The sequence below is a fragment of the Cupressus sempervirens genome, chromosome 4 (assembly GCF_028749045.1).
Source record: "Cupressus sempervirens isolate cs-2001-9-10 chromosome 4, ASM2874904v1, whole genome shotgun sequence".
NCBI lineage: Eukaryota > Viridiplantae > Streptophyta > Pinopsida > Cupressales > Cupressaceae > Cupressus > Cupressus sempervirens.
The window spans coordinates 517,834,019-517,858,177 of record NC_143121.1 but is presented as its reverse complement, the minus strand read 5'-3'; the positions used below and the strand labels follow the sequence as shown (position 1 = coordinate 517,858,177).

The window sequence follows — 24,159 nt, the reverse complement described above, 5'->3', positions numbered from 1 at the left end:
AACGTAACTAAAATGAAGGCGAACACAACATTAAAGTAAGAAATTCACAAAATTGCACAAGAATCTATGAGAAGGAACCGCTAAATCTCTATAATCAATGCTGGAAAAATAATCTCTGCTACAAATGCCCTTACAATCAACTCAAAATCTGCAATGTGCAAAATCTAAATCCGAAAGAAGATCCTCATAATGAGATGAAAGTACAATATATAGAAAATAACCCTAACTCGGATTCCAAAATCATGCCTAGAAAAAATTACCCAAAACTGATGTAAACTATGAAGAAACCTCTAAAAACTGCTCTCAACCATCTGCCCAACTGATAGATAACTTGAAAATTGACTCCAGCTCCTCAAAATCATGCACAAAAACTCAAACTCGGATCCATCAAGTAACCTACAAATATAATATGAAAAATTGCTCCTAATTATGTAATATATGCATAAAACAGGGTCTCAATGTGAACTGTATGCATAACTGATCTCAACTGCCCCATAAACTGCTAAAAATAGCACTCTACAACCCCATCAATGCATGAGAAACTGAAACTATCCTTGGCCTCCAAAAATAGCTCCTTACTTAAGTGTTAACTGAATGTCCTTTCTTGGAGTTCAAAATTGGCCTTCCTACCTCCTCTCCTTGCATTTAGGCATTAAAACATTTAAAGAACTCTTATAATTTCCTTTAATCAATAAAATCAATGGTCTTATAATGACAACCACTTGACATATTAATTTTACAATTAAAGCTCTTTTTATTATATTAATTTAATATAAACGTGTTTATCATTATATTTTATCATTTTCTATAAACACATTAATATTAAATAAATATTATAAAGGAAATTATTTATTTTTAATTCTTTTATTTATATTAATATGAATATGTTTATATAATTAACGTTTTATTTGTTAATTTTAAAAACATATTAGTATTAATATAAATAGAAGGAAATTTAAAAATATAATTTTTTTATTAGTTTCATAAGTTCAAGTGATTAATAAATATATCACTCATTTGATATACTTATGAAACTAATCAAAAATAGAGTTTCAAAATGATAAAAATTGCCTTAAAAAATATTTCATTACATGGACCCGAAATTTTCTTAAAAATGGAAAAGGAGAAAGTTAAAACCGTGAAAGGCAAAATAAGAAGAGAAAGGCATTTGTTTTGTTTTCTCATTTTTCCATTTACGTAGTGGGAGTTGAAGAAGGGTTTTCAAAACCCTAACACCATGGATGAAGGTTGATTTTCTCCTCTTTGCTGGTCGATTTTATGTGTTGTTGGACACCATTTTCTTGGGTCCTTGACCTTGCTTGAGCCAGCTTTTTCTTCTTGTTGGAGCTCGGGCCATGTTTTTCTAATAGAGGCTATTTCTTGTTAGCCATGGACGTATTTCTTTGGCAGCGAATTCTGATCTTTGTATTTGTTCTTGGGCTCGAGTTGTTGGTAGCTCGGATCTGAGTTCTTGGACGCCATATTTTAACCATGGGTTTTGATCTTATGCATTTGGGTGGATAGCACCATACTTTGGCATGAGCTTACCATATTTTACCGCGGGTTCTTGGGCATTTTGGTTTTGGACATCAGTATTTATCTTTGGCAGCGGATTCATGTTGATACTGGGCACCATATATGATACAGTTTCTGAGCATCATTCGCTGTTGGATGCCATTGTTGACCGGTATGAGTTTTTTCACTTCTGCTAGCTGTAAGCTTTAGAAACCCCACTATTTTCCTAGGCTGCTATGAATAGCCGTATATTGAGATAATATCAATAAATTTGCACATGGGTTTGCATATTTTCTGTGATTTCTTCTCCATTTGGTAATAAATTCAATGTTGTATATGAACCTTCTTTACTGTTATATGTTGGCTATGAGGACTCCATTCAATGGCTTCTTTTTAAGATTCAAACCCTGTTAAACCCTCCATTAGGTAATACTTTTGATGCTTATAGCTATGGGTTTTGGACACCATGATACTTTGTTTTCATTTGTTATATATTCAGCCTTTCATTTCCAAATGCTAATATGGAGCACCTTTGTTTAAGCTTAAACACAAAAGGTTACCTCTGCAAATTATAAGGTTTCAATATAACTGTTGTCCCTTAAACCATTGCATATTTGCTACAGCTGTGATCTTGAATTTGCTTCTCATGGAAAGGGTTCTACTGTAACTGAAATATACTTGTTTAAAATTTATTTCTGCGAACGTAACCTTCAGATCTTAAAGAAATAGGCTGAAACCTTTTACCTTATGACTGTGGCATTCTTCTGACACATACATCAGATGTGAAGTTTTGGTCTGAATCTGTACTCTTAGACTTGTATGATTATAATGAATATGTAAATCATTTAATTCTTATAGTTGGTCTTTTTGCTCAAACATGCCATTAGATATAAGTGATTCTTTGTGATTAGCTTCTCATGAAAACTCAACTTGCTGATACTCCTTGTCTTATTCACTATTATAGCTGAACATTAGTTGCTTACTATTCCATTCCTCTATAAATCTGATCATCATGTAGTACATGAATAAGATGAATATCATGAATCCTTGCATCTGTACTTTGCTCATAGCAATTTGATATGTCATATATTAAGAAAGAATTGCAGCATGAAAATAAAGTTCTTTTACACCCAAATTCTGTTTTTTTTTGCTACTGTTATTCCTCTACCAGTCTGCTCAACAGTATGTATTAATGATTTTGCTGATGTTGATACTCCTGTTTATCTGCATTTATATTTTTTTGTAGCAAATTTTCCTCTTTTTCTATTGATTTGGCATTGATAATTAGTTCTGACTGGCCTTGTGACTGATTGCATCTGTACTTTCTTGATATATGCTGAGATATACTTGCAAAAATACTTGAAATTCCTTTAGCCTAAGACTTCCAACTTTACATGTCCTCCATGATTCGACCAGAAGGTCCCATACCTAAAACTTATTTATGCCCCCTCGACAGTCTCCTCTCGTCCTTTGCCTTTGCCACTACATGATTCAACCAAAAGGTTTCACGCTTGTAGTGTATACGTGTCCCTTCAATGATCTCCTCAAATCTTTGGTCTTCACCCCTCCTTGATTTAACCAGAAAGTTTCATGCTTGTAACTTATGCACATCCTTTCAATGATCTCCTCAATGCCTTTAATCAGCTACATTGGTTTAACCAGAAGGTCCCATACTTGAAACTTATGTATGCCCCCTCAACAGTCTCCCCAATATCTTCTGTCTTTGCCCGAACAAACTCAGCCAAAAGGCTTCATGCATGTAACTTACGCATGATCCTTCTATAGCCTCAAGTCTTCATACCTGTATCTGCACATGGAACAAACTCATTAGTAAAAACATATTTTATCTTCTTCGGATTTTTCTTGCCTTCTTGCCTTTTAGCATAGTTATCTGAATCACCATGTTGTAGAAACAGCAGAGTATAGATGATAGAAAAGTTTTCCATTGCTCAGTTCATATGAACTGACCCATTTCTTTGTTCATTTTTTGCAGGTTTACTCCCAGATGGAGATGCGGGATCAGCCCTTCGGCAACAAACCTTCCATTCAGGCAATGGATGCCTTTCCTTTTATCTCCCTTTCAGTACTTTTCTGTTTGTACAATGTGTTTAATTCAGATATTTATGTTAGGCATTGAGAGCACTAGTAATATCTGAATGCATTCTATTCAAGTACTGTGTAAACATGAACACTTTGTAAAATATTTTTGAATTTTGAATAAAAAATATTATTTTTGGTACTTGTATCCTGAAAAAGTGATCAATTCTCTTCTTTATGATTCCTGTACTTTGCTTACTGCATTCTTTTCGTTCTGTACTGTATATTCTCAATAGCTAAACACACTTAGTCAGCAGATAAAATATATTTAGTTTAGCATGAAACATAACAATTTAAGAGGCATGTTAAATTGGTAACAGCTATATCCATCATCATGATCTTGCCGTCGCTGAGGTTGTATGTCCATCACTGTCATTGTGTCTATCACCATCGTGTCCATCATCATCATGTTTGTCACCGACGCCGAGTTTGTGTTCGTCGTTGAGTTCATGTCTGTCACCATCGTTGTATCCATCACTTTCATGTCTGTCACTGACACCGAGTCTGTGTCCGTTGTCGAGTTTGTGTCTGTCACCGTTGTTGTGTCTGTCACCGTCGTGTTCGTCACCATTGTGTCCATCACCATCATGTTTGTCACTGATGTCGAGTTCATGTCTAACACCATCGTCATAATTGTCACTATTGTGTCCATCACCAACGTTGAGTCTGTGTTCGTCATCAAGTTCATGTCCGTCACTATCGTGTCCATCACCAATGCCAAGTTTGTCTCCATCGTCGAGTTCATGTTCATCATTGTCATGTCGATCACCGTCATGTATGTTACCAATGTCAAGTTCGTGTCTGTGGTCGAGTTTGTGTCCATCACCGACGTGAAGTCCATCGTCGAGTTCATGTCAGTCACCGTTGTCGTGCCAATCATCGTCATGTCCGTCACCAACATCAAGTTCATGTACATCATCGAGTTTGTTTCCGTTACTGTCGTGTCCATCATCGATGCCAATTTTGTATACCTCGTCAAGTTCGTATCCGTCACCGGCACCGAGTCCGTGCCCATTGTCGAGTTTGTGTTCGTCACCATCATTGTGTCCGTTGTCACCGTCACCATATACGAAATCGTCATTGTGTCCGTTGTCATCACCGCCGCCTTGTCCATTGCCATGTCTGACACCGTCGTCGTTGTCATGTATGTCATCTCCATTGTGTCCATTGTCATCACTGTAGCCGTGTCTATTGCCAAGTCCATCATCATGTTCATCACCGTTGTTGCATCTATCAACGTCATTGTGTCTGTCATCGACGTCAACTCTGTATCCATCGTTAAGGGTGTATCCATCATTGTAGTTGTATTCATCGACGACATCATGGCTATCTCATCATCATTGTGTCCGTCATTGTGGTTGCATTAGTCGCAATATCTACATTTGTCACCATTGAGACATTGCTCGCTGTCGAGGCTCTATCCATCATCAGTGCTTCAACCGAGGTTCTGTGTGCCATTAAGGTTTTATCTACAGCTAAAATTTTGTTTGCCACCAAGGTATTCTCTGTTGAGGTTTTTTCTGCCAAGGTTCCCTTTACTGAGGTACTCTTTGGTGAGGTTCCCATCATCGCGGCACCCTTCACCAAAGCTCATGTCACCAAGGTTCTCATAGTCGAGCCCCCCTTCATTGACATACTACTGAAGCTCTCTTCGTCAAGGTTTCATCCGTCAGGAATATAATAATGATCATTGTGGTTGTTTCAGTGGGTAAGTTTGTGCCAGCATCAACGTTTGTGTGCATGACCATACCCAAAGAGATTTTTGAACATAATAACATGAAAGATTTCATCCATTTGTGTCATTGGGATCCTAGTGAAGGCTACGACAATGTTTATATCAGAGTGGCACAACTGATGCTTAATGACAGTGGGGTGCAAGGGAGGTTTGATGACAATTCACTCATTTCGCCTGCGTGTTTGGTTTGGGATCCTGGTGACTTGGGATACGATAATATTTATATCAGAGTGGCATAGCGAAAGTTTGATAGCAATGTGGTGCTATGGAGGATTGATGTCATTTCACTTGTCTTGCCTATGCATTTGATTTGGGACCCTAGAACTGTTGGTGTTCCATTAGATGACAGATTGCTTAAGGGCAAGCAATCTTTTGGCAGCAAGGATTGGTCATGTCCCACAATTTTAATGTAATTTTTTTAATTAAATTAATTAATTAATAGTCCCAAAATTTAAATAATATAAGGACCTTTAATTAGTTAATATGTGGTCCAAGATAATATTTGTATGTGTGGTTCCGATTGATTTAGTAGATCTTGGACCCATTTTTATATTAGTGTCTATTGGTAAGTGTTGTCATTGGCTATCTTTGTACACCCTCAGAAACATTTTCCCTAACAAGTATTTAAGCACAACTTGTAGGTAGTCATAGGTATGCGATTTGGATTATTTCTTTTGTACTGTGAATTTCAGTTGGGATTCTCTATTGTTTTCCATTTTGGGACTAAAAGATCTTCCCTACTTGGCTTGTTCGATTTTTGTGGGATTCAACCCTCATCCTATTCTGTTGTATATAATACTTTGCTAGGATCTAGCAAATCGGAGCACCATTTTTTGGCAAATATTAATTGAAGGATTATTCGTATTCAATCTCCATTCTTGTTTGGCTTTATCTAACGAATTCGAATCTATAAGTTTATGGTTGCATGATTGGGCATTCTTCCCTCTATCTGTACACCATTGGTCAGTTTCCTCCCTCCTACCGTACAGACGAGTCTACCTTCGTTCCGTGTACGGCTTGTCCTACCTCTACCATATGGCCTCCCTTGGACTATCGTACGACCTCCCCTTGACTACTACACAATATGGGAAACTGAGGTTGCACAGCACAGGCAACTAAGGTCGTGCAGCATAGGCAACTATGGTCACACAACATGGGCAACTAAGGCCATGCAGCATAAGCAACTATGGCCATGCAGCACGAGCAATTGTGGCCGTGCAATATGGGCAACTATGGCCGCGTAGCACAGGCAACTGTGGCCGCTCAGTACAAGCAACTATGGCGATGTAGCACGGGCAATTGAGGTCACGCAGCACGAGCAACTGAGGCCACGTAGTACGACAACTGAGGCTGCGCAGCTTTGGCAGAGGCCACACAGCACAGGCAACTGAGACCACGCAACACGAGTTATGGCTGCGCAGCACAGGCATTTGAGGCCGCACAGCACAAGTAACTAAGGCCACACAGCACGAGCAACTAAGGTCACGTAGCACGGGCTGTGGCCACACAACACGGGCAATTGAGGCCGTGCAACATGGGCTGTGGCCACGCAGCACGGGCAATTGAGGCCCCGCAGCAAGGGCAACTAAGGCCGTGTAGCACAGAGAACCCAGTACTGCTAGAAATGGAACATTATAGTGGTATCAGAGTAGAAACTGTTCGGAAGCATCTTTGAAACTTTTGGGAACATTACCGAAACCGTTTGGGAACATTACAAACAACTAGAGTATGAAGAACATGAAATATACGATCAGTAGTCTCAGGATCAAGACTAATGATAGTATTACCATCTTGGTCTTTGATGGTTTATGAAGCTACATTCACATGTGAGGGAAAAACAAACTTATCTTTCTTTTAAGAACGGGATTTTACACCTGACTGCATATGCAAGTAAGATGAGACATTGCATATACAACTTGGAGAGGAACACAGAAGATAGAAGGAACAACTTCAAAAACAAAAACATGCAAATCTGAAAATGGAAATGACAATGACTTGCAAGAACATTCAACAAATATTGCAATGTCCCCATTTTAGCAGTTGACCAAGTGTGTGTGCGTTACCCTTGTTCTACATGGTCCCGAGGGCTAATGAAGGGTTTAATGGGATCCTGGAGTGTTTTGGCCTAGTCATTTCCACTTTGGGCCAAAACGAAGTTGATTTACTCAGTTTCAGGCATACTATTTTTAGTAAGTCGGCAGGACAGTGCAAATCAATTTTGGTGATTGGATTTGATACTCCTCGGTGAGAGCTTTCAGATGAGCTATCACTCGCATTATTCGGAGTCCAATTGCTAATACATTTTAATGCCTGAAGTTTTATTAAAGTAACGTCTAATTTAATTGTAAAATATTAAAGTGTTACTTTAATATTTATTTTATGGGGATGTGTACCCAAGGGAGACATAAGGAGTATTTTAATATATGTTTTATATACTACACATTTTTTATCCCACATTGCCCATATGAGTTGAGTGGACCCTTGGAAATAGAATAAAAGGAAGCATTTGTGGCTTCATTAGCTAGGTTGAATATGAGAAGAAATTGGTGTGTGAGTTGCAGCTCCGTTCTTGGCATTTGAGGACATCTATCCTCTCTTGTAACATTCTAGACGTCATTCCCTTGGGGTTTGGGCTTTGGAATTCTTTGTTATTGGCTTCATTATCAGGCAATTTAGTTGCATTTCCAGCTACAGGCAGATTTGGTATTTTTCTCATATCTTCTTCACTACTTTTTCGACGCTTATGCCGCTTTGAGGGAATGATATTACGAAGGTAGTGGACTGGTTGAAGGACAAAGCACTGTAGCAGCAAGTTCGAAAGCATGGGTTGGAGTATTATGTCAATATTGCTGAAGTAATTAGCGAGTTGATAAATCTGCCATGTATTTGGTTTTATGAATTATGAAAATAACATTTTATTAGCAGCAGTTCATTTCCACTTTGCATATTATTGTAGTTTCTTTCTTGTTTATGTTGTATGATACCAATTCCATGCACAAAACACAACAAATAAATAAACGTTTGATTTCTGGAGTTATAAGGGGTTTAAAACATTAAACGGAGAAATAAGAGATTGAATGCAAACTGTTTGACAAAATTCCTTTCAGCAAATTGGTTTAGTTTTTTGGGACATCCAGGGGTGACCATTACAGTGGTATCAGAGCTATAAGTCCTGCCATCCTGTGGAGGTCTTATAGGAAATTTGGAACAGCTGGATAGAGGGAAAAGTGTTTGACGAAATGTCAAAACACTAAAATCAGAAATAAAAAAGCACAGGCTAAGCATTTATGTTTGAGCATGCGACAGGGGCCTTATAATTTCCGCGATACTAGAGCAAGACAAAATAGAATTTTAGACTTGCAAAGCAAACAGTCTAGTACATCCATGCAGGGGGACATTGAATCCAGCCATACAGACACAGAGGAGATATTTTTTGATCAGGACAACAATATGGGTGATCGAGATGACATGAATATAGGATTAGGCGGAGGCGGGAATGTCGGTCCAGATCAGGGGGACGTAATGTTCAGACAATTACTGGATACATTAGAGCAGGGGCAGCGTATGTAGCAGGAGCACAATAGGCGAATGGACATGATGTTGCAGCTCATGGCTAGACAGATGGGCGTCAATATTAATCTAGGTGATGCCAACAACAGAAACAATAACAATGAGGGAAACAATAACAATGGGGGAAACAATAACCATGGAGGCCAAGGCAACAACAATGGTCCTGAGAATAACATTAATGGTAATAATGGGCACGGCAACAATGGGAATGAGGCTGATAACTTTAGACACATTGCACGCCCAGCGCGAACTGCGAGCTCGAGACCTCTTCTACCCACCTTCCCACCCAAAGATCCGGTTCAACCAGTAAACGAACCGTAGATTACCGAGTTACAGGATCAGTTCAGGAGGGACTGGGAGGCTAGTGGACCAGAGTTTCAGGCGGATATTTCCCTCAGAGATTATATGGACTTGAGGATGAGACACATGCCTAGAGCAGGAGGGAGGAATCAAAACTTTGAGCTAAGAGAGAAAGTTGGAAAACTTTCCTTATCTTATTATGATGCTTCAGGGAAGATGACTGCACGAGCTTGGGTGCAGAAGATAGATACATACTTGCAGCTAATTCCTATGCCTGAGGAGGAGGCTATCAAGTATGCAGCTATGCACTTGGATGGCGTTGCACATGAATGGTGGCATCATGGCATGGTGGCTTTGGGGCATAATCAGATTACATCCTATGAGGAATTCACCGAAACATTGATTGAGAGATTTGACACTAGGGATCCCGAGTTACATTTCAAGGAACTAGCACAGTTAAAACAGTCAGGTTCTGTGGATGCTTACATTGCCGAGTTTCAGCGCTTGTCTGTACTTGTTACTAATATCTCTCTTAGGAGATTGGTGGTGTTATTTTGTGATGGTCTTGCTGATCCATTACAAGGTTGGGTGAAGGGACATGATCCACTCACCTTAGCTTAAGCAACTAAAAAGGCACGAGATTTAGCCCCTTCGGTATACAAAGGAAAAAACCATTCAACAGATTCTTCCTACCACAAAGACAAAGACAAAAAACCGTTTCAGAAAGAGTATAGCAAACCCAAAGAAGGATCAAAAGGACTAGACAATGAAACCTTGAATGAACTTCGAAATAAGAAGTTGTGCTTCCATTGTAGAGAGCCTTGGGACTTATCTCATAAATGTTCTCTCAAGGCTAAGGCAAATCAAATGGAGTATTTTTCAGCAGAAGATTCAGAGTCAGAGGGGGAGGATCAGCACTCCGATTCAGATGAGGGTAACACTATAGAGGAGAGCAACATTCCTAAGGATGATAGATTGTTGGCACGCTTGACAGGGGCCCAAAAGGCAATCACATTTAAGATCAGGGGTACTATCCAGGGGCGGAAAGTGATATCTCTTATTGACACTGGGGCTATACATAACTTCATAGATGCACAGTTGGTAGCCAGGAGAGGGTTACAGATAGAGGAGCATGATGGGTTTAGAGTCATGGTGGCTAACGGTGATAAATTATTATGCACTCGGAAGATATCTAATCTTCACATCAGGTTTAGAGATGGCTACGAGTTGAAGGATGAGTTCTATGTTGTGGACATGGGAGATTATGATGTCATCCTCGGCATGACATGGATGGCTTCACTAGTGGAGTTCACACTCAACCTAGCGAAATTGGAGATGAGATTCCAGCATGAGGGCAGAACTGTGGTACTTAGAGGTCTTTCAGATGGAGGTTGCAGAGTAGTGTCCTTGAGGAGAATGCAGAGACTTTTTCGTCATGATGACATAGAGTGGGCGGCAGAGTGCTACATTATGCCAACTTCACCAGAGCCACAAGAAAAGAGTCATCCACTAGATATCCAGAAGATACTTGATAGACACGCTAAAGTATTTAGCGATATTCCTCATGGGGTTCCTCCTGACAGAGGGATGGAACATGTTATTGAGCTCGAGGAGGGAGCCAAACCAGTGATGGTTACTCCCTATCGTCATCCTAAGAAACACAAGGATGAGATAGAGAAGGCGATTAAGGATTTGTTGGAGATGGGGCATATCAGGCCTAGTAAGAGCCCTTTTGCTTCAGCAGTAGTATTGGTAAAGAAGGATGAGACGATGCGCATGTGCATCGATTACAGGGCATTGAATAAGAAAACAATTAAAAACAGGTATCCCATTCCTAGGATTGATGAGCTGATTGATGAGTTGCATGGGGCATGCTTCTTCACCAAAATTGATTTGCGATCTGGATACCATCAAATCAGGATGAGAGCAAAGGCCATTGAGAAAACAGCCTTCCGATGTCACTATGGCCACTTTGAGTTCATGGTTATGCCATTTGGTCTAACCAATGCACCCGCTACATTTCAAAGTTGTATGAACCAGGTATTCAGGAAGCAGTTGAGGAGATTTGTCTTGATCTTCTTTGATGACATCTTGGTCTTCAGTAAGACCTGGGAGGAGCACTTACATCATCTGGAGGAGGTGTTATCTATTCTGGAGAGAGAGTCATTGTATGCCAAGGAATCTAAATGTGAGTTTGGCATGACTGAGCTCCTTTACCTTGGGCATATCATTAGTGCAGATGGCGTTCGGGTTGATCCCGAAAAGATTAGAGCTATTGTAGAGTGGCCTACTCCCACAAACCTTACACAGCTTAAGGGATTCTTTGGTTTATGTGGTTTTTATAGGAGGTTTGTTAAGGGATTCTCAGAGATTGCTACGCCCTTGACAAATCTTACCAGGAAAGGAGCCTTCGTGTGGATAGGGGCAGCACAGAGGTGTTTTGAGCATTTCAAGCAGGTAATGTCTTCATGTCCAGTTCTAGCTCTACTGGATTTCACGAAGCCTTTTGAGCTTCATTGTGATGCATCAAGTGATGGGATTGGAGCAGTATTGATGCAGGAGAAGCATCCCATTGGATTCGAGAGTAGGAAGCTCCGAGAAGTTGAGAAGAGTTATTCTGTCTATGACCGGGAGATGTTGGCCATAATGCATGCATTGGCCAAATTTCGATCATATTTGGTAGGTGGACGTTTTGTGATCAAGACTGATCACAACAGTATTAAATACTTCATGAGCCAGCGTGATCTTAATGACCAGCAACAAAAATGGGTGACTAAATTGCAAGCTTATGACTTTGACATAGAGTTTGTCAAAGGTAAGAAAAATGTGGTGGCTAATGCCTTATCTCGAAGACCTCACTTATGTGCTCTGGCAGAGATTTCAGGAGATTGGAGAGATTGGATTATAGCAGAGTATGTCGGAGATGCTTGGGCTTCTGGATTGATTTCAGGTACCATACGGGATGATCACTATGAGGTGATAGATGGATTGATCAGAGTTCAGGACAGGGTTTATTTGATTCCGTCATCACATTTGAGAGAGGCGATATTGAAGGCATTTCATGATGCACCCACAGCTGGACATCCAGGTCTTCAAGACCTACAAGCAGATCCGAGAGCGGTTTTCATGGAAAGGGCTCAAGGATGATGTTCAGAGGTATGTCAGGGAGTGTGTGGTTTGTCAACAGAATAAGGGAGAACACACATTTCCTGCAGGTTTATTACAGCCCTTGCCCATTCCTGATAGGAAATGGGAAATTATTTTGATGGACTTCATCACTGGTTTACCACGAGTGCAGGGAAGAGATTGCATCTATGTGGTGGTGGACCGCTTGACGAAGTTTGCTCACTTCTTTGCTATTCCGTCCACTTACACAGCAGCACAGGTGGCAGATCTTTTCTTTAGAGAGATATTCAGGTTACATGGGCTGCCTAGATTCATTGTCAGCGACCGAGATAGTAAGTTTATGAGTGCTTTTGGCAAGAGTTGTTTAGGTTGTGTGGTACAGATCTTACACCTAGCACTAGTTATCATCCACAAACAGATGGGCAAACAGAGATTGTGAATAAATGGGTGGAAGGATATTTGAGGAACTATGTAACTGCACAACAAAAGGCTTGGATCAGATGGTTGCATATGGGAGAATATTGTTATAACACCACTTATCATATGTCCATCAAGATGACTCCTTTCATGGCACTCTATGGTTATGAAGCACCTAGCTTCATGGATTTAGTTTTGGGGGACAGTAGAGTGCCTAGAGCCAAAAACTTATTGCAGGATAGTCAGGACATCCTGAAAGTGCTCAAAGAGAATATACAACAGGCCCAGAATCAACAGAAATTGTATGCTGATCAGCACCGAATAGAGCGTAGCTTCGAGATAGGGGATATGGTTTACTTGAGGCTAAAACCATATAGACAGTCATCGCTCAAGAAGAGCGGAGCTGAAAAGTTGAAACCTAGATTTTATGGTCCCTACAGGGTGATTCGCAAAGTGGGCAAAGTCGCCTATGAGCTTGAGCTTCCAGAGGGCAATCGAGTGCACAATGTGTTTCATGTGTCTAGGCTTAAGAAAGCCATTGATCAGAATGTAGTGCCTTCTGCAGATTTACCCCATTTGGATGAGGAGGGGAAGCTTGTGTTAGTACCCGAGGCTATTCTGGACACCAGAGAGAGGAAGCTTAGAAACAAGATAGTGAAGGAGTATTTGATCAGATGGAGAGACCTGCCGGAGGAAGATTCTATATGGAAGAGTGAGCAGGTTATTCAGCAAGCTGGACTGAGATTGCTTGAGGACAAGCAATTTCAAAGGGGGCGGACTGTAATGTCCCCATTTTAGCAGTTGACCAAGTGTGTGTGCATTAGCCTTGTTCTACATGGTCCCAAGGGCTAACGAAGGGTTTAATGGGATCTTGGAGTGTTTTGGCCTAGTCATTTCCACTTTGGGCCAAAACGAAGTTGATTTACTCAGTTTCAGGCATACTTACTATTTTTAGTAAGTCGGCAGGACACAGTGCAGGTCAATTTTGGTGATTGGATTTGATACTCCTCGGTGAGAGCTTTCCGATGAGCTATCACTCGCATTATTCGGAGTCCGATTGCTAATACATTTTAATGCCTGAAGTTTTATTAAAGTAACATCTAATTTAATTGTAAAATATTAAAGTGTTACTTTAATATTTATTTTATGGGGATGTGTACCCAAGGGAGACATAAGGGGTATTTTAATATATGTTTTATATGCTACACATTTTTTATCCCACATTGCCCATATGAGTTGAGCGGACCCTTGGAAATAGAATAAAAGGAAGCATTTGTGGCTTCATTAGCTAGGTTGAATATGAGAAGAAATTGGTGTGTGAGTTGCAGCTCTGTTCTTGGCATTTGAGGACGTCTATCCTCTCTTGTAACATTCTATACGTCATTCCCTTGGGGTTTGGCATTTGAAATTCTTTGTTATTGGCTTCATTATCAGGCAATTTAGTTGCATTTCCAGCTACAGGCAGATTTGGTATTTTGCTCATATCTTCTTCACTACTTTTCCGACGCTTATGCCGCTTTGAGGGAATGATATTATGAAGGTAGTGGACTGGTTGAAGGACAAAGCACTGTAGCAGCAAGTTCGAAAGCATGGGCTGGAGTATTATGTCAATACTGCTGAAGTAATTAGTGAGTTGATAAATCTGCCATATATTTGGTTTTATGAATTATGAAAATAACATTTTATTAGCAGCAGTTCATTTCCACTTTGCATATTATTGTAGTTTCTTTCTTGTTTATGTTGTATGATACCAATTCCATGCATAAAACACAAAAAACAAATAAATGTTTGATTTCTGGAGTTATAAGAGGTTTAAAACATTAAACGGAGAAATAAGAGATTGAATGCAAACTGTTTGACAAAATTCCTTTCAGCAAATTGGTTTAGTTTTTTGGGACATCCAGGGGTGACCATTACAAATATGTACAAATGCCTTAGAGGAAATAAGAAAGGAAAATTGCCTCAACTCCATTAAAAATGAGAAAGACAAATCCTTATCTAAATCTTGAGAAAATCTAAATAGAATCCAAGACATTTTTAGGTTTTAGATTTGTCCAAAACCAAGACTTAAATAGATTTCGAAATCCTCATAACATGCTTTGAATTTGGACATTTGGATATAGTTAAAGAAATGCAATGTGCAAAATGTGGAACAACCTTTGACCTGGCAACTTCAAATGCAAAGACATGAAAACAACGTCTAGGGCAAAGATGAGCTTGCAAAATAATGAAAAACAAGCTTGGAATAAAAAACCCTTACCTTAGATAGCTTCTTAAAGGTATCAATGCAAAAATGCCTCCAAATGGAACATATTTGTGGTGAAAATCATGCCCAAATGAGCTATGTTTAGCAAAACACATGTAGAGAACCATATGTTTTTCCTTCAAAATTGCCGCCCTTTAAAAACCTTCAAAAATGCCTTCGTATTTGATTTAAAATGGATCTTTTTGGCTTGATAACACTCGTCAATATTATGCCCATATATGGACATGTTTTTATATGGCACCAACACTTGGAAATAATGCCAAAAACTTCACCAAAATTGGCTAGAAGTAATAACGCATTTTTTGAATACAAACACATGTATCAAATTATATGTAATAGCAAAGAAAATGCCATTCTTGAAGACCTGTTTAAATGTTGCCTTCAATGCATATCCCAAAATGCATGTAATGACCACGAAAATTGCCACTCTTAGCATTATAAAGATAAATGCACCATTTGAAAGTAAATACATGTGTTTTAAAACATGTGTAATGGCAAAGAAAATCACCACCCATAAGTTTTTAATTTATGACTTCGTGCATAATGCATTTTTAAGATGCATAGTCATATTTCAAAAATATGCTTTAAAGGAAAAAATTGTCACTTTCCTTTTGATAGTCAAAAATGCATTTCTCAATGACATTTACATATGTTATAAAACATATGCAGTTGGCTTGAAAATTGCCAGTTGTGACTTAGACTTAAAGGAAAGCATACATATGTATTTGGGTCCAAAATCACCACTTTGAATTAAAATGAATGAAGAATTCATTTTAATTTTACATTTACATGTAAATGAGTTTCAAAAACCCACTTTAAATGGTGATTTCAAATTACATATGCATTTAATTATTAAAAATGAACTTTAAATACAATAACATATGCAATTACATTTAAAAAGCACACTTTTAATGATACTGGGACTTAGAATTTATTGAAAGTCAATTTCTATGGAGTATTTTGTATGTGGATATATGCAATATGAAATAAAAATCCCACTTATTCACTTAAGTTGTCTCATGTAATTATATTTAATACTTAACTATAGTTTTAATAAAGTAACATGAAAAATAACCTTGAAATAAGCTACTTTCATAAAACATAAAAACCTGTGGTGAAATCAACTCCGAATGAGTTAAAAATTTAAAATGAACCATAAAGTCCACTTTAAATATCAAATATAATTTTATATCATGCAATTGTCAATAAAAATCCCACTTTTATGAGGTTTTTAATAAAAATATGCAGTTGACCTGAAAAATCCCACTTTTTCCCTTATAGCTTGAGCTAGACAACTCCAATTTAGACACAAGTTAGCTCGAATGAAGTGGAATTCCAAGGGCAATTCACCTAAGGCAAAAAAAAAGGCAAAGACTATTTGCAACACAAAGAAAAACAAATAAAAGACGAGAAAATTAACCAAAAAATGAGTGTTTGTAGTTAGAGAAAGGGAACTCTAACCAACAATCAATTGGGGATAATTTCGATGGAAAACTTTCAAAAGAACACATAAATAAGACTGCACAAAGAACAATTTGGAGATAATGAATTGTTTTCATGATGCCTCATGAATGCGTTGAACAAAGAGGATGCACCTACGAATCCATGAGAAAATTGTATAGGGTTGCCTCAACTTTGTGATTTTGAGGACAACAAATAGGTAGCTCAAAGTCTCCACAATCAAATTTGGATCCCTCTTGAAAACTCCAAAAATGACAATCATTATTCAAAAAAAGTCATCACATAACACCTTGAATCAATACAAAGTTTGAAAGAAAGGTCCCCCTTTTATTGAAAGCAATTCAAATTTACATCTAAGCTCAAAGTCTTAGAGTGCATAAACAAACTGGCAGAATTTTCCTGCCTTACCAAAAGATGATTATTTACAATGAGCCCCCTCCTTTATATAGGAAAAGAGTGGAGGGAAAGGTTGAGAAAGAAGGGGAATACACTTTTACCACCTTGACTTACTCTCTAACAAACTTCTAACTTTGACTTATTCAAAGTTGCATGCCTGATGCACTTGCAACCCGATTACATGTTACAACTTTGCACATGATATTATCACATGTACATTTTGTTTGTCCATTACATGTAATCTATCAAATACAAATCACAAATACATGATAAAAATATTCTAAGTGTCTAACAAGAGACGACCCCTATTACACCATCCTTTGTTGGTCTTCATATTGCTATAGGACGCCCGATGTGACGTATTTGTATTTGGTGAAAGCATCTTGAATTGGGACATGGATATGCATCCTTGATTGTTTTGTTGAGTGTTCGTTGACCATTTTTGTCTTGAAGGCATTATATGCTTGTAATCATTCTTTCACCTAGTTGTAGGCTCCATTATGTGATCATTCTTGCCTCGTGTCCCTCTTTCTTCTTTGTATATATGGAGTTATGCATGCTGGATATGATTGGAGGACTTTTAAGAAATGAAGAATGAAGGAATTAAGGTAAAACTAGCTCTTTAAATAGGGGAAAATTTTAAAAACGTGGTTTTTTGGGAGCATTGCATATGAATGAACAACAAGCTTTAGGTGAGAAAATAAAGCATGGATGGGTCCATTGCACATTTTTTGATGTACAAGTACGAGTTTCGGGAATTTTGCATACGGAATATGGCTGAAAATTTTTGGGGCAGCGAATGAATACATGTGTTTGAGCTCAAAATGTGTGCTTATATGGTGGAAAAACCAAAAAATGGGTTTTTGGAGGATGATTCCATATGCAGGCAGCAAGTCTTATCTGTGAAGAATGCATGGAAGATGGGGGGTGGCATGATGTCTACTCATAGTGAATTGTTATGTTTTCATTAAAGTGTGCAAGCAACTATCATCAAGAATTTTAAGTCATGTGGCAGCGATATAACAAGTGCAGATGGAGTGCTTGTAAGCATGAAAGTAGGTTTTTTGGATGCAAAAGCATGTTGCAAAGTGAGCTTGCGTTCCTTGATAACTTCATAGAAGAATGCAGTTTTTAATCCCGACAGCATATGCAACCAAGATGAAGCACTAGCATATGCAACTTAGAGAAATGAGATAGAAGATAGAAGGAGCACATTTATTATACATCAAAACAAATGCAAATCTGAGAATGACAAAAATATATACAACTTAGCCCTATGAAAATCACAAGAAATCTTACCTCTTTAAAAGCAAAGGAAGAAGTCTCTTCAAATCTCTATGCAAAATCTGAAGTTAATCCAAGAAGATTTTCGGATTCAAAAAAGATTGCAGCGAAGAGACATAGATTTTGAATCTTGACTCAATCTGTCATGTCCCCTATTTTGGGCAAATCGATTTAATAATAAATTACAATATAATTTATTATAAATTAAATATAATATAATAAGAAAGAGAATATAATATAACATTATAAATAAATAAATAATATAATTCTATAAATAATAATAATTATATTGATGAAGTTAAATAAATAATAAGAAAACCTTATAGAGTATTATATCCAAATTAAAATTAATTATAATGAAAGATATAAATTTTTTAGCCAATATTACCATTTATTTATTATAACCTGAGTTATATTTTTATTAAGGATAATGATAATATAATTATGATATATATTATAATATATATCATCAAAAGGGTATCTTCTAGCATACATCAAACATTAAATATGAACATTTAATACCAAATATTAATTGTAAGAATATATTATAAAAATGATTAAAAATATAACTTAATATTAAATGTAATTATATTCAAATATCAAAATACAATAATAATATAATCAAATTTCTAAAGAGTCATGCCCATTCTATCATACAAGTATATATAGAGGGGACTGAACATTTTACGGGGAACATGGACGGTTGGGCGAACAAAGGGAGAGCATAAGGATCAAAGTCCAAGTAGCTAAAACTGAAGCACGGCATTAGAAGAGGAGAGCAGTTCACAGTCTATTAAATATTCATCACAGTACATATAGGAGGATTCGCAACAACACAATTAATGCCATGAGCCATCATCGGAAGCATCAGGAGTAGTCGGAACAAAGCACAAAGTAATTGTTTGATAACAAAATATATTTCCTTAGAGATAAAGGAATGCAGAGAAATATTATGTGCAAGAAGACAAATGGGGATTCATGATACTTGTACCTGCAATAGTCATCAATATTATCAGATAAGAGAACAAGCAGTAGATGACTAGCCATACGGGGGGAATCGAAGACAACGATTTATATATAAAATATGGAACCTTGCCTTGCGAACATAATCTACATGGACTCAATCAATTGGAAAGGAAGACGAATCAGTTTGCTAGCGGAAGCCAGTGAATTAGGCAATGAAACAAAAAATCAATATCCTAGGAATAGAGGTGATATTATACAACCAACGGATATGCATGGAGAAGAGAGAGTGGCTTTTTCCCGCCATCATCCAAGGGAGTGCAGATATCCATAACGCCACACAACACATCGAAGGAGGATATATGGAGAGAAAAAAAGAAGCATTGAATAGGGAAGGAGGGCATGAATTCTAACCACCATCATGGAAGGATGGAGAAGCCATATAATTCGTAGCACAAAGAAGTAACGACCCAAGAAACACTCCCATGATTATCTCTATCATCATCATGCCATAAGCGGGGAGCAACTGACTTTGGAAGCCATTACCAAAGACATACAATGCAATAGGCGATCACTCTGAGCATCTGCAACGTATTCTCATAGTTAACAATCTGGAGCGTATTAACATCTAAAACTCCATCACAAAACAAACAAGGACTATTACAACAAGGAATGAATAATAATAGATTGTTAAGCGGGTTTGGTAGGGAGGCCAAACATTAGGAGACTTAATACCATAAATCCCATGTAGAATTAATATTGAGTTGAACTTATATAATCATTCAAGGGACAACAAATATAGTAGCGTAAATATTGAATATCAATTGGAGGTCTATATTACTGAGAATGGTTTATATAACTATCGCACACAAAATATGTGTAGATACGCATAGCAGCAAAGTCAATCAAATTTACACATCAAGAATATAACAGAGAATATAAAATAATAATATCTATGTTGACTGTTCATATTGAATTGAATAATCGATGGAAGGGGGATAGATAAGAAGTTACATCATCAAGAAATAATCAAGACCATCATTGATAGAGAACATACACAAACTTCACATATTCATTTCCATGACCACACAATCATTCTACACTTCTACAGATTGGAATGATATCAAGAAGCACAAATTAATATTTGAGGGTACTCTATGCCAAATAACAAGTATTAATGGCATACCCAAGATGATCTTTCGCATCTGAGTTATACCAAGGAAATAACTATTCGCAAAAGGGCACGTGTCTTGGAAATCCAATATAGTTTTTACCTAAAGAAGCCTCTTATAAGAAATTTGAGGGAATCAATTCCAAATTCCATAGGCCTAGATGTATGGGACATTGCACAATCCTCTAAAAATGAATGTATTTTAGAGTTAAGATTTGTTGCTTGCCTAGTGTGGGAAGTTAGAGGACTAAAATGCACAAGAATAGCAACCATATTGACCAAATCAAAAGCAACATGTAATGGCAACGAAAAACAGCACCTAGGGCATCAAACACGACTTGGAAAGAATGATAAACAAGCTGGAAATGAAATCTAATGCCTACGAACTCACCTTGGAACCAAAACATTGAGTTTTGATAAAGGAAAATAGCCAAAAATGAATCATTTTTGGGCAAAAACGTGCCCTAGGCAAGCTGTTTGGAGAGGAAAACAAATTCAAAAGAATGTGTCACTGCATCAAAAATCGTCGCCCGGCTTAGTGCAGCTCAAACGCACATGTACAAGAGTAAAAATGCGGTTTTCTTTTTGTCAAAACATATGCATTTGTCCTCCAAAATAATGCCCAGCTTCAAACACATGAGAGAAAGGAAGAAAAATGTGTTTTTTGAGGAGGAAAATCATATGCTTTAGATCCCAAAATCACTACCCATGGAGTTTTAATGCCAAATGCTTGTTAAAATGGGCAACAAAGGGTTTTTTGGGCCTCATAACACATGCTTTCTCACCTAAAATTGCCACCTAACGCAAAAAACCTCGTTGGAGAAGTAATGACGAGCTTCTTAGATGGGAAAACATATGTTTTTGCTTTTAAAATTCCAAAGTATATCATAAAGCTCACTAATGGATCTTTTTACTAACAAAAGCATGTGCTTGGCTTCCAAATTGCCACCTTTATGCTTTAAATTATTACTCAAGTCAAACACATAATGACATGCTTTGCAAAGGCAATAACATATTGTATCATCTTAAAATGAAAGCACTTCCATGTTAAGAGCATTTGGCCCTTTGAGTAAGTGGTTTGGGGTCATGTCAAGTGCCTTGAATGAGTTTTTGCATGGATCTAGTAGCTTTCCCCCTATTCTACTTCTCTCTCTCTCTATTTCCAACTTATTTTTGACAAACTACTCTATGAAACTGAGGACTTTAGCCTCTGAGTCAAGAACCACCTTCTGGGTCAAGGCCAACCTCAACCCTGATCTAGGTCAAGGACAACCTTGACCTTGACCTAGGGCAAGGTCGACCTAATCCCTAACGCTAAGTCCCATTTTCAATTTCTGCAAGTTTCAGGATCTTGGGCTTCGGAAAGTTAAATTACATTTAATCTAGGTCTATTCCTAGGGGTTAAGGTTAAATGGGATTTAATGCTCCTATGTCGGCCTTCTCTAGGAGTTAATGCCCTAGATCACTATATAAGGAAGCTTTCTCTCATTTTTCTCTAACCTAACCTAACCTAAGAATCCTAAGAATGCATACAAAGATCAAGGATTCATGAGCACATCTACAATCTATGCACGAATGACTACTATCTATGAGCAACTATCTACTTTTCAAGATCAAGCAAGCATTTTATAATTCAAAATTCAAGTTTTCCATTGAAGATCAAGGATTGAAGCATTCAAGCCTTTGAAGGGATTTGGTTCAAGCATTCAAGATTCATCATTCAAAACCCTAGATCTAGCCATCATGATGTTGTGATCTTCCTTCAAGATCCTTTGTTCATCTTCAAGATCTATTCATACTTCTTTCAAGGTGGATTCTAAGCATACAATCATGGAGGTTTTGATTTACATTTGTTAATGTTGTGTTCAAGCTTTCATATCAATATACTTGTTTACATTTCAAATACAATTGCATATCTATTGAGTATCATAGCTTCATTGTTAGATTTATTTCTACTATTGCTAGCATTCTCTATTTCAATTCAGTTATTAAGGTTGATTCCAAACCGGAGTTTGATTGAGGCAAACACCTCATCCAAACAACAAAACCATTTTTCTTCCAGATACAGGTGTGGAACAGCGAATCAAAGAGAAGATTTGGATACTTCAAACAAAAGCATGAGGCTTTTGAATGCGTGTTATGTACCCAAAAAATATTGTAAATAGATTTACACTCATTGTGATGATTGTAGAATCAATTATATATTTGAAACAAAAATTTAGTCAGGTATTGACTCCTCGAAATTTGGATTATATTTACTATACTTAATCCACACTTTATTAGTGAGTAATTTGGTTAGATGTTACATCAAAAGAACAATGTTCCTAAGATACTCGAATTCTCAACCTGAATTCATCTTGCGAAAGAAGTAATCTGATATTAGTGCCTTAACTCATGACCTTGATTCCTTTGATCTGGTATAGTTTAAAAATCTAAATTGCAATGGCAGTGGCTGGAAGTTGAAAACTTCATAGCAGCACTACTTCGCGGCTTGATCATGAAGATAGATGAAGATCCTTGATGAAAATATAACATCACTAATTTCAGCATTTAGATTAGACTTTAGACATTTTCTTAGATTCCATGGATTTCATGGATCCAGGATGTTCAGACTAATGGTAACTGAGAATACGATTGGAGGGCAGAATATGCTCTACAAACCACATTGGTGAAATGGAGGGTGAAAGCACAACAAGTGTACAGATGAGGCCCACGTTTTAGGATAAAGCAGATCTATCACTTAAACCAATATGGAACAGCATCTTTTCTTCAATCCTAAATGTCCTGCGAAATCCGAAGACACAACTCATATCATTTCTCATGTGTTTCTCATCTCAAAAGTAAACTGTTGAGGACAATCCAAAACATCAAACAGTTATATAAGAAGAAACTTTTCTGCTTGATATATCAAAGTTCTCTATGCTTGATCAATCTATTTTCCCTGCTTTACATTATCCAGCACATAGTCTCTTCCTTAAAATTATGACTTCGTTAAAAATTAAAAACATCCCAATACAATTGAGAGATCATATCCCTTATTGGTAAAAACATATTTTCCAACATTGAGGTCAAAAACAAAGCAGAGATCCAAATGCCTTGTTTGATCTAATCAAATTTACAGCTCCTGAAGACAATTCCTAAGTTATGACATATTACAATTCCAGAAACTAATTAATAGCAAAGTTCTAAAAATCAAAATGGAAGCCACAGATTCTATATTAATTGATTTCTTCTAGGACTAAAGCTCTGATTTTCATTGCAAGTGCGATCCAAGTGAAATTCAGATCCAGAATGAAATTGCTTTAGAGGAAAAATAAATAATGGAGTTACCTCAAATGAGCTAAGGCACCGTAACCAAAATGTGAATGACCGGAGCATCTTTCCCTCAGTCTCCATGGTGGATATAAGTAGCAGTGTGTTAACTTATTTCCTTGAAAGACACGCTGTTGTAACTCGTTAGCACATGAAAGTAGCGCAAATTTCAGTGTCAAAACTGTTGTACGTGCACCTTTGAGGTTTATAGAATGCACTCCAAGCTCTTTGGATTGAAGCTGTGCCTTTCAAAGAACATAGCTGGCAAGAAAGGCAGTTAATTGTTCTAAAACAATAATTGCTTTATCAAAAGATTAGAAATGGAAAGGAATTTGGAAATTATTTATTTTTCGTTCTTTAGACTGTTCTACGTCATGGATGTCATTAGGAAGCAGGCATTCATTATTTATTTGATTTTCTCCAAACAGACGTCCAATCTTTCTATCTATTTTATTTGTTTTCTTTTTATTAGAAGTATGGAATTAAAAAATAAATATAAATTTGATAGGTGAATGGGGAGCATGGAACTATGCTTTCTATATTAGA

The 24,159-nt window shown here is 37.4% G+C and overlaps 1 protein-coding gene across 4 annotated transcripts in view; it reads right to left on the bottom strand.

Moving 5' to 3' along the window:
- LOC149562204 (phosphomannomutase-like) overlaps positions 1-23,790 on the bottom strand; it is a 250,289-nt gene extending 226,499 nt beyond the window's left edge. For 2 of the 4 annotated variants that reach the window (XR_016363901.1, XM_089825747.1), the window contains exon 1: positions 23,632-23,790. The gene's annotated coding sequence lies outside the window, so the exon portion shown is untranslated. Of the gene's footprint in view, positions 1-22,962; positions 23,086-23,631 lie in introns of all 4 variants that reach the window. The other 2 variants (XM_089825748.1, XM_089825749.1) reach the window with 2 other exon arrangements.
- Positions 23,791-24,159: the final 369 nt, after the last annotated feature.